This window comes from Macaca thibetana, chromosome 14, assembly GCF_024542745.1.
Source record: "Macaca thibetana thibetana isolate TM-01 chromosome 14, ASM2454274v1, whole genome shotgun sequence".
Classification (NCBI taxonomy): domain Eukaryota; kingdom Metazoa; phylum Chordata; class Mammalia; order Primates; family Cercopithecidae; genus Macaca; species Macaca thibetana.
The window spans coordinates 54,341,133-54,354,776 of NC_065591.1; the positions used below are offsets into that span (position 1 = coordinate 54,341,133).

General features: G+C 39.2%; 1 pseudogene; it reads right to left on the minus strand.

The window, feature by feature from the left end:
- Positions 1–7,669: 7,669 nt before the first annotated feature.
- On the minus strand, positions 7,670–10,760 carry LOC126935667 (activating transcription factor 7-interacting protein 2-like; annotated as a pseudogene).
- Between the last annotated feature and the right edge of the window lie 2,884 nt (positions 10,761–13,644).

Genomic DNA, 13,644 nt, shown 5'->3' on the forward strand with positions numbered 1-13,644 from the left:
CCAGGGCCAGAGCTGGGGAGAGAATAAGTTCCATGTGTACATTCATGTCACAAATATTCACTGAGAAAACCATGTGCTAGATGTGGGATGGCCAGAGAGCACCATTCTGAGCAGGGCAGCAGATCTTGAAAAAGGACCCTTGGCACCAGATCAGAAAGGAACCTAATAATGTCAGGCTGCATTTTTTGAGCACTCACAATGAGCCAGCTACTGCTCAAGAACTTTCTGCATACTAACTCATTGAACCCCATAGGCTGATACTCTTACAACTCCCATTTTACAGATGAGATAAGATGACTCAAGCAGTTTAGAAAATTGCTCAAGGAACCCAGCTTAATAGTTGTTCTGTTCTGACACGTGCTACAACATGGATAAACCTTAAAGACATTTTGCACAGGGGAAAAAGCCAGTAACAAAAGGGAAAATACTGGGTGATTCCACTTACATGAGGGACCTAGTGTAGTTAAATTCATACAGACAGAAAGCAGAAAGTCTAGGAGTTGGAGGGGAGAAGGAAATGGGGAGTTATTGTTTAATAGGTTCAGAGTTCAGTTTGCAAAGATGAGAGTGTGGAGGTGGATTGCAGAACAATGTGAATGTCCTTAAATTAGTGCCATTGAACTATACACCTAAAAATGGTTAAAATAGGCCGGGCACAGTGGCTCATGCCTGTAATCTCAGCACTTTGGGAGGCCGAGGTAGGCGGATCACAAGGTCAGGAGATTGAGACCATCCTGGCTAACACGGCGAAACCCCATCTCTACTAAAAATACAAAAAATTAGCCAGGCGTGGTGGTGGGCACCTGCAGTCCCAGCTACTTGGGAGGCTGAGGTAGGAGAATTGCTTACACCTGGGAGGCAGAGGTTGCAGTGAGCCGAGATCGTGTCACTGCACTCCAGCCTGGGCAACAGAGCGAGACACCGACTCAAAAAAAAAAAAAAAAAAAAGGTTAAAATAGTAAGCTTTATGTTATATATACTTCACCACAATAAAAAAGGCGAAAAACATAACTTTTAAGTTGATCATTAAAATTTGTAAGTTTTTTTTTTTTTTTTAAGGCTCTGGAATCCATTCTCTTAACCATCCCTGTGTTAGAAGCTGTATTAATCAGTGTTCTCCAGAGAAACAGAACCCATAGGATGTGTATCTATACAGAGAGATAGTGAAGGGAACTGTCTACACAATTATGGAGTCATGCAAGTCCACGATCCACAGGGTGGGCTGGCAGGCTGTAGACCCAGGGAAGAGCCCATGTTGCAGGTCAAGTCCAAAGCTGTCAGTTGCCACAATCCCTCTGCTGGCAGAAGTCGGTCTTTGTTCTATTAAAGTCTTCAATGGGCTAGATGAAACCCACCCACATAATGAAGGGCAATCTGCTTTACTCAGAGTCCATGGATTTAAATGTTCATCTCATCCAAAAATACACGCTCATGGAAACATTCAGAATAATGTTTGACCAATTAGCTGGACACCAAGGTCCAGCGAAATTCACACATAAAATTAACCAGCACAGGTGGTCAATCCCACTGTGCCACAGCTAAAGAGAGAATAGACCTGCAGTAAGCAAGGAGCTGAACTGGTGGGATCAAGTCCAGGAATGTAGGTAAACCAGGGTCCGAAACCAGGGGCAAGCCCACAGTGAGCAGACTGATATGTGAAAGCAGGAGAGACTTTGAGCAGACTGAGCCAAGGTGAATGGTGGCAGAGATATTGCTGGCTTAGGATGATATAAAAAATGCAGGCCCTGGCTGCAAAGCCCATAGACTCCTGCCAGGTGAGGGGCAGGCACTGCCAGGCACAGGCTGGGCAGAGCAGCCCAGGCCACTTCAGGGGATGATGAAGCATTACCCCAGCAGTGTGGAATATCATATTCCTTCTGAAGGGGAGGAACAGCGATAACTAGAAATTTTGCCCAGTTATTCAACCATTCTACATGTCCAGCCTGCCTCAGGTCTGCATATGGGACCTGAATGGCATCAGATATACAAGCACCAGATCAGACTGTGCTTCTAGGATTGTATTATGGAGCACTCGGGGCCTGCAAGACTTCCTGAGCTGCCATCAGGGTCTAGAAGACAAATTCAAGATGAAGGTTTCTGGCCAGGTGTGGTGGCTAAAGCCTGTAATCCCAGCACTTTGGGAGGCCAAGGTGGGCAGATCGCCTGAGGTCAGGAGTTTGAGACCAGCCTGACCAACATGGTGAAACCCCCTCTCTACTAAAAATATGAAAAAAAATTAGCTGGGCATGGTGGTGGGCGCCTGTAATCCCAGCTACTCAGTAGGCTGAGGCAGGAGAATCGCTTGAACCTAGAGGCAGAGGTTGCAATGAGCTGAGATCGTGCCACTGCACTCCAGCCTGGGTGACAGAGTAAGACTCCATCTCAAAAAAAAAAAAAAAAGATGAAAGTTTCCTAAGAGGGCAGCACAAAGGCATGCTGGGGCCAGGTTAAAGGCAGAGACACCATGGGTGTCAGTGGCCAGGAGATGAAGCCAAAAGTTGGAAGGTGGAAGGAGCTATTGACTACAGCCAAGGGAAAGAACAGGCAGAGGAGGGAATGCGGGGAACAGGTGAGGGCTGATGCCAGGCAGGTTGGAACAGAGAGGAAGGGACAAGGTGGTGAGACATGTAGGTTCAGACACTAAGTCTATAAGTGCAGAGGGTCCATCAGGGCCCTCTTCATTCTTTGGACCTGGGGCCTTGCCAGAAACATCCAGAATAAAGTCATCCAGGTCTTTGAAGGGAGTGGCTTCCCATGAGTTGACACCCATCTGCAGCTGCAAGCCTCATCTCTAGGAAGGAGACAATGATGGTTTTTAGAGCACAGCGTGCTGGCACAGACCCAAGAGATGTGGCATCTAGACCCAGATATAACTTGGTCTTAGACTACCCATTCCCTCACCAGTAAAGTAGGGGTGATCCTGGTTCCCAGCAACCTCAGAGTCATTGTCATAGGCGCAAGTGAGAAAACGGGACTGGAAGTCCAGTGGCATCTAGATTAAGTGGCCCTAAAAATGTTAAATACCAAAACTACAGCAGGGCAGAGGCCCATCCCTGCCACTAGCTAAGAAGGGAAACAATGTGTCTTCAGAAATATGCAAGGTCTGGAGTGGTGAGGAAAGGATGACTTACTATATTCTAACTGAAAACTGAAGCCAAACAGAACCAGATGTTTGATGTCTATTAAAATTCTGCTGCTATGAAGTCAGTGCCAAAAAGAACACAGAATTACAGCCAGGAATTTATGAAGAGTCAAGGGCCCATGCCCAGCCCTGGGCTGCAGGATCACATGAGGTCTGGTAGGTAAAGCAGCAGAGGTCCCAAGCCAGGGAATGTGGGCGATGGGTGGGAGTATGTGGGAAGGGCAGATATCCTACTCCCAAGCCATCTATTCACTGAATATTGTCAGTCCATCCTGGCAAGTCCCATTTCCATCAGGCTCCATAAACCCTTCCCATTGCTCCTGGTCCCTCCCAGTCTGCTCAGTCTATAAATAAAGTCAGGATTTCATTAAACAACAACAATAGATACCTAGAATTAAACAACTATCATGTTGGCCACCATCACTTCCTATGAGCCCGATATCATGTTGCATGTTTTGTATGTATTACCTCATTGAATCTTAACAACTGTGCATTTAATGTATGCAGAACCTGAAGTTTTGAGAGATTAAATAACTTGTCTAGGGTTATTTTGCCTCTTCTTTCCCGGGACCGGAATTTGAACCTAGGTCTTTCTGATGCCATTATAAACACATTAGCCCACAGCTCCCCTGATATGTTGAGGATTAGCAAAAGTGGGTCATAACTCTGCCTGTTAGAGAAATAATCTCAAGTATGATGGGAAAGAAAATGTCACTGGAAGGGGTTATGATGAGCTGGACAATGTAAGGTCACTGAAGGATTAGGAAATTGAAAGAGTAACCTAAATCCACTGAGAATTTCCATGGGAAAAACATATAAATGAATTCAGTAGCAGTCCCCTGGGTGCCAGTCCAGCAGCTGTAAATAGCATTCCCCAAAGTCTAATTTCCCTGTAATGGCTCTTGGTGTTAAGAGTTGAGTGAACAATTGTAATAATAAGCAGGTTAATCTTCCCCATAATTTACACTTGGTGAACTGTGGAGCAGGAGGCAATAAGGGCTTTGCCGAAGCACAGCAAATCCAGAGAAGGCATCTCAGCCTGTACTGTTCCTGGGAAAGGCGATTGTTTCCTTTGTGGCTCTCAGAGTATTGGAAAGAAAGCAGAGTACAAAGCTCTGTCGGGAATGATTGGTTGGGCCAATCCCATCCTTTCATTTTCAAGGCTTGCAGAGAGGCTTGGAGTGGGGTGTGATTAAAGCTATCAGTCACCTGCAGGCCACCGCAAGCTTTGGAAATAGACTTGGGTTTGAAGATTGGTCCTCCTGTGCAACCACAGGCAGGTTACTAGGACTAGAAGTTTCCTGGGCATAGTTCCCATTCTGCAAGCCTTTTGGTAAAGCAATTTATTAAGGAGACTAAAAACATGATCCAGTTAAGCATTTTTTAAATGTATTCTGGAGAAAAAAAATACTGGCTAAATTTAGGAGCTGGCTACGGGCCCTTAAAATGCCTGAGGATCAGGCTGAGTTTTTCCTTCTTATTTGTTTTGTTTCTAACAATAGCTAGGAGGCAACCTCATGGTGTTACGAACTTCATAGTTGGACAGAATGCATTCAAATCCCATCTCCTCCCCCAAGTTCTGAGAACTCTGCAAGACAGTTAAATCTCTCTGAGCCTCAGTTTCTTCATTTGTAAAAAAAGGGACATTCATGTTTTGATGGTTCTTGAACAACTCTGGAAACCTGTGAAGTATACACTGGCTGACCAGTAAGTGCAAATTGTATGTAAGGAGGTTCTAAGAAGGTGAATCACCCACCTCCCAGTGCCCACGTCTCCACCCAGTTCTGTTGTTCTCTGCTGAAACTCAAATATAGAGCTTGAATATCATCTTCTTGTGAAATACAGCATATACACAGAAAGATATACAAAAGAAAAATGTATAGCAGAAATAGAATGTAGAGGGCAGTGATCTGTCACAAAGAAGAACCTATGAGATCAATACCCAGGTGGAAGTCTAGGTCAGGGGTCAGCAAACTTTTTCTCTAGAGAGCAAGAGTAAATATTTTACGTAGCTGATCCCTTCAGCAACTACCCAACTCTGCTGTGTTAGTCCGTTCAGGCAGCTGTAACAAAATACCATAAACTGTGTGGCCTATAAACAATAAAAATATACTTCTCACAGTTCTGGAAGCTGGGAAGTCCAAGATCAAAGTGCCAGCTGACTCAGATTCCACATCTGGTAAGGGCCTGTTTCCCAGTTTCTGGCCTGTAAGGTTCCCTCTCACTGTGTTCTCACACGGTAGAAGGGGCAAGTTAGCTCTCTGGGGCCCCTTTTATAAAGATACTAATTCCATTTATGAGAGCTCCACCCTCATTATCTCATCACTTCCCAAAGACCTCCTAGTATCATCACATTGGTGATTAGGTTTCATCATATGAATTTGGCAGGAAAGGCACAAACATTCAGGTCACAGCATCTGTATCTGTTGTTGCATTGTGAAAGGAGCCACAGACAATATTAAACAAAAGTGCCTGCATTGTTCCAATAAAACTTTATTTATGGAAATAGGTACCAGACTGTAATTTACCAACTCCTGATTTAGATGATGATCAACACCCAGAAGCCACCTCATGTTTTCTCCTCAACAAGGGCAACATTATCCTGATTTTTATGGCAATTACTTCTATACTTTTCTTTATAGCTTTACTACCTAAACATACATTCCTAAGCACTAACTTTTTGCCTAGTTTTTGCACTTAATATAAATCAAGTCATACAGTATTTACTTTTTTGAATCTGGCTTTTTCATCAGACATAATTAGCACATGGCTCTAGATCATTCAACTTTACAACTGATACACATGCACATCACTTCCAGTTTGGCGCCATGGTCAATACGCAGCTATGAATATTTTTATACAAATCTTAAAGTACATGTGTACATGAATTTCTGTGGGTATAAATCTAAGAAATTTTGGAAATTCCAAGAAATTTGGGATCATAGGGTACGTATATGTTCAACTTTAGAAGATTCTGACAACTCTTTTCCATAGAAATCATGTGAACTTGCATATCCACCAGCAATGCATGATGCCAAGGAAACAACATAATTTTTCTTCAGCCCTTATAAATGTATTGTTGAGACAGACTCCTGTTACTAAAGACAGATTAACAAGAGAGAAAACAGACAAGTGTATAAACGCAAACAGCATGCATCACATAAGAGAAACTTCAGTGAAAGGTACCTCAAAGCAGTGACTTGAAACTCTGGCTTATTTAACAGCTTCAACAAAGAATAATAAATTTTAGAGAAGTGACAAGACAAAGCAAAGTTTTAAGCTTCCAGAGGTAGCTGTGAGTAGAATATGGGAAGAAACTAATGGAGTAAGGGTTATTTGTAGATTCCTCTGGAGCCATCTCTGAGCTAACAGCAGTCATCTCCAGTAAAGGATAATTTATATCCTGTCTTTAGGCAGTAGGGGCAAGGAGAGAATAGAAAGAGCTCTTTCTCCCTTTGCTACTTTTTAATTGCCTTCAGTTCAAAAGTATTTATTTCAAAGAGGTAGATTTTGGAGTGACACGTTCTGGTTTCCTTCAATGGGAAGAGTGCCCGCTGTTGCACCTGTACTCCAGAGCTGCACAGGACTTGGTATCACAGACTTCCAGAGCTTATCCGTTCTGGTGAGTGCATCGGTTGGTTTCAATTTACATTCCCCAGTTAGTAATGGGGCCCAACATCTTTCCATGTGTCATTTAGATCTCTTCATTTGTGAAGTGCTTATTCGAGTTTTCTGCCAATGTTTTCTATTTGGCTGTTTGACTTTTCCTTATTGATTTTTAGAAATTCTTTTTGTATTCAGCATAGGAGCTCTTTGTTGACTATATGAGTAGCAAATCTTTTCTCCCACTGTTGGCTTACTTTTCACCAAGTCATTTGATGAAGAGAGAGGTTCTTGGTTTCAAGGTGGTAAACTTCATCTATTTTCCATCATAGTTAGAACTTTTTAAATATCCTGCCTAAAAAAATCTCTTCGTATCCCAAAGTTATGAAGATCTTAAGTTGCATTTCTCTATGATATTGTTCATCTAATCTAAATCTAGGTTGTTTTATTAATAATATCCCATTAGTATCATCTTATTATTTGGAATATTAGCAGAATCTCTAGCAAAGTTGATTTTTCATCCCTGACATTGGATATATATGTGTCTTCTCCCTTTTCTTCTTTTTTTTTCATGAAATCTTTAAATTTTTATATTTATTTTTATCATCTAACTCAAAATGTCATCTTTTCATAAAATCTTGGTGGAGGTGCACCCCAAGGATGACCTGGCCTCAGTCAAGAGCCGATTTTGTGGTGAGCCAAGATCGTGCCACTGCACTCCAGCCTGGGCGACTGAGTGAGACTCCATCTCAAAAAAAAAAAAGAACCAATTTTTCCTGTAGCTATGCTGACCACAGCAGGTCACTAAATGCTGATTGTCAATGGAGGAAACAGTGGCTGCTTGTATTCTAGGTCTTCTGATGAAAGCAGCAGTTCCCCAATCACCAAAGGTATTGTTCACAACACACCTCAGCAACATGGGTTCATGAGAGTGTATGTTTTAGAACTTATCCACTGGAAGGATATATTTAATACACATCAGAAGTTCATCAAATTACTGGCCACTTACAGCATATAGAAGAGGACTGTTTCTATAGAAAGGGCTCACAATCTGAGCTGACCTTTTACAATGGGAAATGGTATTACAGTGATATTGTAAACACCACAAATATGGAAAAAATGTGGTATAATATATAATTATTGAAGACCTCTTTTTTGGGTAAGATTTTCAGAAAACTCAGGGATAGAGTTTATATCACAGAATGGTCCATACCATCCAAAATATCTTTTGATTGGACAATAAAATAATATTTGTTGGAAGCTAAAAACTGAGTTAAAGTACAGGCCATTGGGAGTGGTAAAGCTTTAATTTCTCCAACCTTCTTATTAACTTATTAACTTATTATTAGGGTTCTCATAACACAGGAAGAGGTGGTAAGTTTCTACAGGAGAACACTGGGTCTCAAAACGCATTTCACTTTGAGCTCAGGCTTCTGGTGAGGAAGTGTGTCTGAGATTTTATCTACTAATTCAGGTATTAGTGGTGGTGGTTCTGAGAGTGGTGGCAGGTGCTCAAAGGACTCAGGAACCTGGGCTGCATTTTGTGCCAATGAGGTTGTTTCTTTTGAGTTTAAAATAGCTTTCAAAGGTACTCCAGGGTGGATATTGGACTTTCTGTATTGCCGTTGGATAGGCCTTCTTTTGTCAAATCAATTGTAGAATCGAGTTTCCTCTGTACAGCCATAACTTTAGCAATGGGAGAATTGATGGAATTTCCTGATGTAATTTTTCTGATATCTGTTGGATTTGATTTAACTGGAGTTGTCAAATTAGGACTTTTCACTGAAATCAACATAAGATCATCATTGTTACTTTCAGAAACACTCATTTTGATCTGGTGACAAATTAATTTTTTACTTCCTTTTTCTGAAGGGTTAGAAGGCTCATAATTTTCAGAAGACTTTCTTTAAACTGGACTATTAACTGACTCCAGATTCTGTTTTTTTGTTTTTTTTTTGTTTTTTTTCTGAGACAGAGTCTCACTCTGTCACCCAGGCTGGAGTACAGAGGCGTGATCTCAGCTCACTGCAACCTCCGCCTCCCAGGATCAAGTGATTCCCCCACCTCAGCCTCCCGAGTAGCTGGAATTACAGGCACCGGCCACCATGCCCAGCTAATTTTCGTATTTTTAGTAGGGACAGGGTTTGACCATATTGTCCACGCTGGTCTCAAACTCCTGACCTCAAGAGATCCTCCTGCCTTGGCCTCCCAAAGTGCTGGGATTACAGGCATGAGCCACCGTGCTGGGCCCTGACTCCAGATTCTTATCCAAATTCATAGTCTGAATTTGCAACCTTACAGGCTCCATTACTGGATAACATGTTTGGTTCCAAACAATTCCTTTGAGAGAATAATACTGTTTTAATATGTCTTTGGAGTTTTGCTATTTTTGTGAAGCAATTCCTTCTTTTGTGAAGCAATTCACAAAAATTCATCAGCTATTCCTTCATGTTTTGCTATTGCTTCATGGAGCTATTCCTTCACGGAGTTTTGCTATTTTTGTGAAGCAATTCCTCCTTTTGTGAAGCAATTCACAAAAATTCATCAGCTACTCCTTCATGTTTGTTCCTGCACTCTATCTTCCCAGTGCATTCGTTCAATTCTTTCAGTTTGTTATCAAATAGTTCATAATTTTTACTATAGATAATCAAATATCTGACCTGTTCCAGGAATGCCGTTTGCCTTTCCAAACCTACACAAATATTTTCATTAATTTGCTCTGAAGTTTTCAAGCATTTAATCTTTTCTTTGTTTTCCGAAAACATCCTCTTCTTTTGATAATGGCTGTTGTTATCAGTGTCAAGTGATGACTGCCAAGTTGAATCTGCACTTTCACAATTTGAAATGCTGGAAGGACAGGTTCTACTAGATTCTTCAGTTTTCAAAATGTCATCAACACAGTTGGTTACAAGTGACTGAATTCACCAAGTTAGGTGTTTTCTCAACAGGCACAAAACATGAGCCTTCTGAACTTAAAATGTTGTCACTTTAATAAAAGGCAAATGTGATTCTGAATTGGAGTTTGTTTCTAAATGGAAAACCATCTGGTCAGTTTCTTATTATCCACAGTACTGGTTGCTGTAGACTTTGGCATCTGAACACCACCACTCAATAAACTCAGTGGACAGAAACTGGACTTTAGACTACAAGCCCCTTTGTGCTCAAAAAGGGATCCTGTTACATTCGTCTAATATTCAAAATGGTTTTCAGAATGGTTTTTAGAAGTGTTCAGTGAATCTTTTGCCTCTTATATAAAGACTGTGCTTGGGGAATCTGTTGTTTTACTTGGTTTTTGGTACAGACAAACAACCTGTTCCAATTTTGTTTCGGAATGAACGATTTCTTCTACTGGTTTTCTGCAATTCTGAGAGAATACTTTACTTTCTCTGGTATCAAACTTTTATTAGAGTCCAATGAGGAAGCACCATTTTCAGAATGTCTTCATTTGCTAGTTATGACACTAGGACTGAAATTCTGATTATCACTTCGAACATTACTCCCGGCTGCTGCTGTTTTCAGTGCTTCAACATGCCTTGACTTATTCAGAATCTCCACTTTCTTCCGGCAACCTAGGGGCATTGTTTTATTTTTTTATTTTTATTTTTTGCTTTTAATGTCTTCCCTTTACTTCTATCCGGACTTGCCATCTTTCATATCCAGCAATGGATCCAAACCAAGAAGAAATCCCTAATTTACCGATATATACCAGTTCTTAAAACACACAGATCACTTCCAGTAAGGCACTGGTTCATGTATTTCTATTGAAGCAGAAGTCAATCTTAGGATGTAGTCTGTACATGTCTGCAGATAAGATTCATAAGTGCTGAATTCAGTGTAATTAGTCCTTCATTCAGATGCTTCATTTTGGCATTTTCAATTGCTTTCCTGTGATATAACTTATCTTTATCTTGAATGGCCTTCCCCATTAGTTTTGCAAATAGTTATGTCGCAGGTCATTTACTGGCTAGAGCAGTGCCACTCCAACCACCTGATCCCCACCTTTTCTTCTTAATCCCAATAGAGGTATATCAAGGATGTTTGTCTTCTCAAAGGACTAACTTTGGGTTTGTTGATACTTTCCATTGTACTTTTGTTTCATTAATTTCTGCTTACATTTATCATTAATTTGCTTCTACTTTATTTGCTATTAATGTGCTGTTAGTTTTCCAGCTTTTAGAGAAATGTGCCTGAGTCAATGATTTTTTTAGTCTTTCTTCTTTACTGCACACACACACATGCCACGCACACATATTTTGATATTTTTATTATTATTCAGCTTAAATATTCTACTGTCCTGTATGACTTCTTCTTTGACTCATGGGTTATGTTGAAATATATTTCTAAGTTTTTAAATATATGAAAAATTCATAATTATGTCTTTGTTATTGATTTCAGGTTTAATTGTAAAATTTTCAGGGAACATTCTCTGTATGATTTCAGTTCTCTGAAATTTGTTGAGATTTGTTTTATGACCCAGCATAAAGTCAATTAGAATATAAATATTTCATGTATACTTGAAAAGAAAAAAATGCATACTCTTAATTTGTTGCGTGGAGTATTTAAAAAATATTTACGAGGTTGTTTGCTAATTATGCATTTAAATGTCTCTATTATTCTCTTTTTTGCCTGTCGAATATCAAGACCAATGTGTTAAAAAAATCTTCCAATACAAGTGTGGATTTGCTTACTTCTCTTCATGGTTGTGTCAATCTTTATACATTTTGAAGGTGTATTATTAAGTGCATAAACATTTTAAGTTTATTTTTCAGTTGAATATTTTACAATTTTGAAATGTCCCTGTTTATTTCTAGTCATGTTTTTTGCCATGAATTTTGCTTTGTCTGGCAAAAATACAACTATATAAACTTTTTTGTCATTAATGTTTAGATAATAAAATTTTGTCCATTCTTTTACTTTCAAACTTTCTGTGTTTTAATATTTTTCTCTATGTCAAGGTTTGAATACTATCTAATGACCTGCTATGTCCGATCTGCAGTTAAGCCTGTGCATTGAGATCTAAATTTCAAATACTGCAATTTTGGGTTCTAGAATGTCCTATCTAGACATTGTATCTAGATCTATGGGGAGATACTTTGAGATCATCAAAACATCCTACTCCTCATCAAATTTTCTCCTTCAATTTCACATATATTGATGATTTATGCCTGATCCAGTCTTTATTGTGATGGTTATAAAATAGTGATTTTTCCACTTCTACTGCGTCCTCCATATTTACCAGTTGGCATTCTACTGGAAGAAATATTTGCAGCATTTATCAACTGAGCACCCCCCCTTCTCATCCATCTGTCTGTCTATTATCTACCTGTCTATCACCTATCTATTACCTAAACTCATCCCTATTTAAACAGGTTATAATATATAATTATATATATGTATAAAACATAATTATATGTCCCTATTGTTTTGATGCTCAAATTGTCCCAGATTTGATCCAGTCAGTGACCTTTCAAGGTGGTTTCTTTATCTTTGTAACATACTCTCATTTTATTTGTTTTTGAGTGCTTTCTTGTTTTCTGGCACTAAAAAAAAAAAAGTTTCAGATCTATCTTGTACCTTCCCTGAGAAATGAGCCATTTCTCCAATGATTCCTGGTTTCTTTTTAATGATTTCCCTTTAATGACTTTGGCACTAGATACACTCATTGCTACTGGAATGTCACTATTTCTATGTCTTTTCATTGTAGAGCTAAGGAATATCTTATAAATAAGAAATCCTGCATTCATACTGGCATTTACAGTTCCCATCCAGCTCCACAGAGTTCTTTCTCACATTTCCTTATTTAATATTGAGACCTCTCTCTTCCACATTTAGAATCCTAGCTCCCAAAAACACCAAGCCATTTACTCAATCACTCAGTCCTACGATGCATTCAAATTAGTTTCAAAATAGCTTTACTTGCACCACCAAAAGGAAGCTTTCTGAAAAATAGTTCAAAATTTGTAGTTATTTTCTCTAAACTGAGGATATATAATATAGTCAAAGAGCTGTGTTCAAAAGTTATTTGGACCAGTGTTTTTTTCCCCCTACAATGTGGTTATATGATTAATTTGAAATACAGCTGAATTTCTATGTCTGTTTGCATTTAGTTTTAGTTAATTTCTCTGTTCCTGATGATTTTATTTTGCTTTTTGGGTTATGTAGGACATTAACATGATTCCAAAAGTCAAAATTATGCAAAAAGGCCCATAGAAAGAGTAGCAATATTTGCCCTGCCCCTTCAATCCCATTCCTCTTATATTTGTAAGTAACTTCTTTTACTGTTTTCCTCCTTCATTTCTTTTGGCAGAAGTAAGCAAATTACATGTTTTATTGTTTTTATTGTTTCCCTTTATTTGTTACACTAAAGATGGCATTCTATACATACACTTTTGCAGTATGCTTTTGGCCCCTTAAAGATATATTCTGAAAATTACTTCACATTAGTTCATGGAAATAGTCTTCAGGTTTTTTTTAACAGATGCAAGATACTCCACTGTATGTAGGTGCTATATATTTTTTTCCAGCCAACCTCCTATATGTAAGCATCTAAGCAATTTCCAGTATTTTGCATTCACACAAAATGCAGCAGTGAAAAACTTTATGCACATTGCTGGCAGTGTATTTTCAGAGTAAATTCTTAGAAATAGGATTACTAAGTCTAAGGCTTAGCGAATATGTAGTTGTATCAGATATTCTCAAATTCTCCTTTACAGAAATTACACCGTTTTTTCATTCCCATAGGCAATACATGAGACTTCATATTTCCCTGCAACCTCATCTACTACACATTTATCAAGCTTTTGAATTTTTCCCAATCTGAAGGGTAAAACATAATATCTTAGTTTAGCTTAAACTTTCATTTATCTTATCTTGAGTGAGGTTTTGTATTTCAGATATTT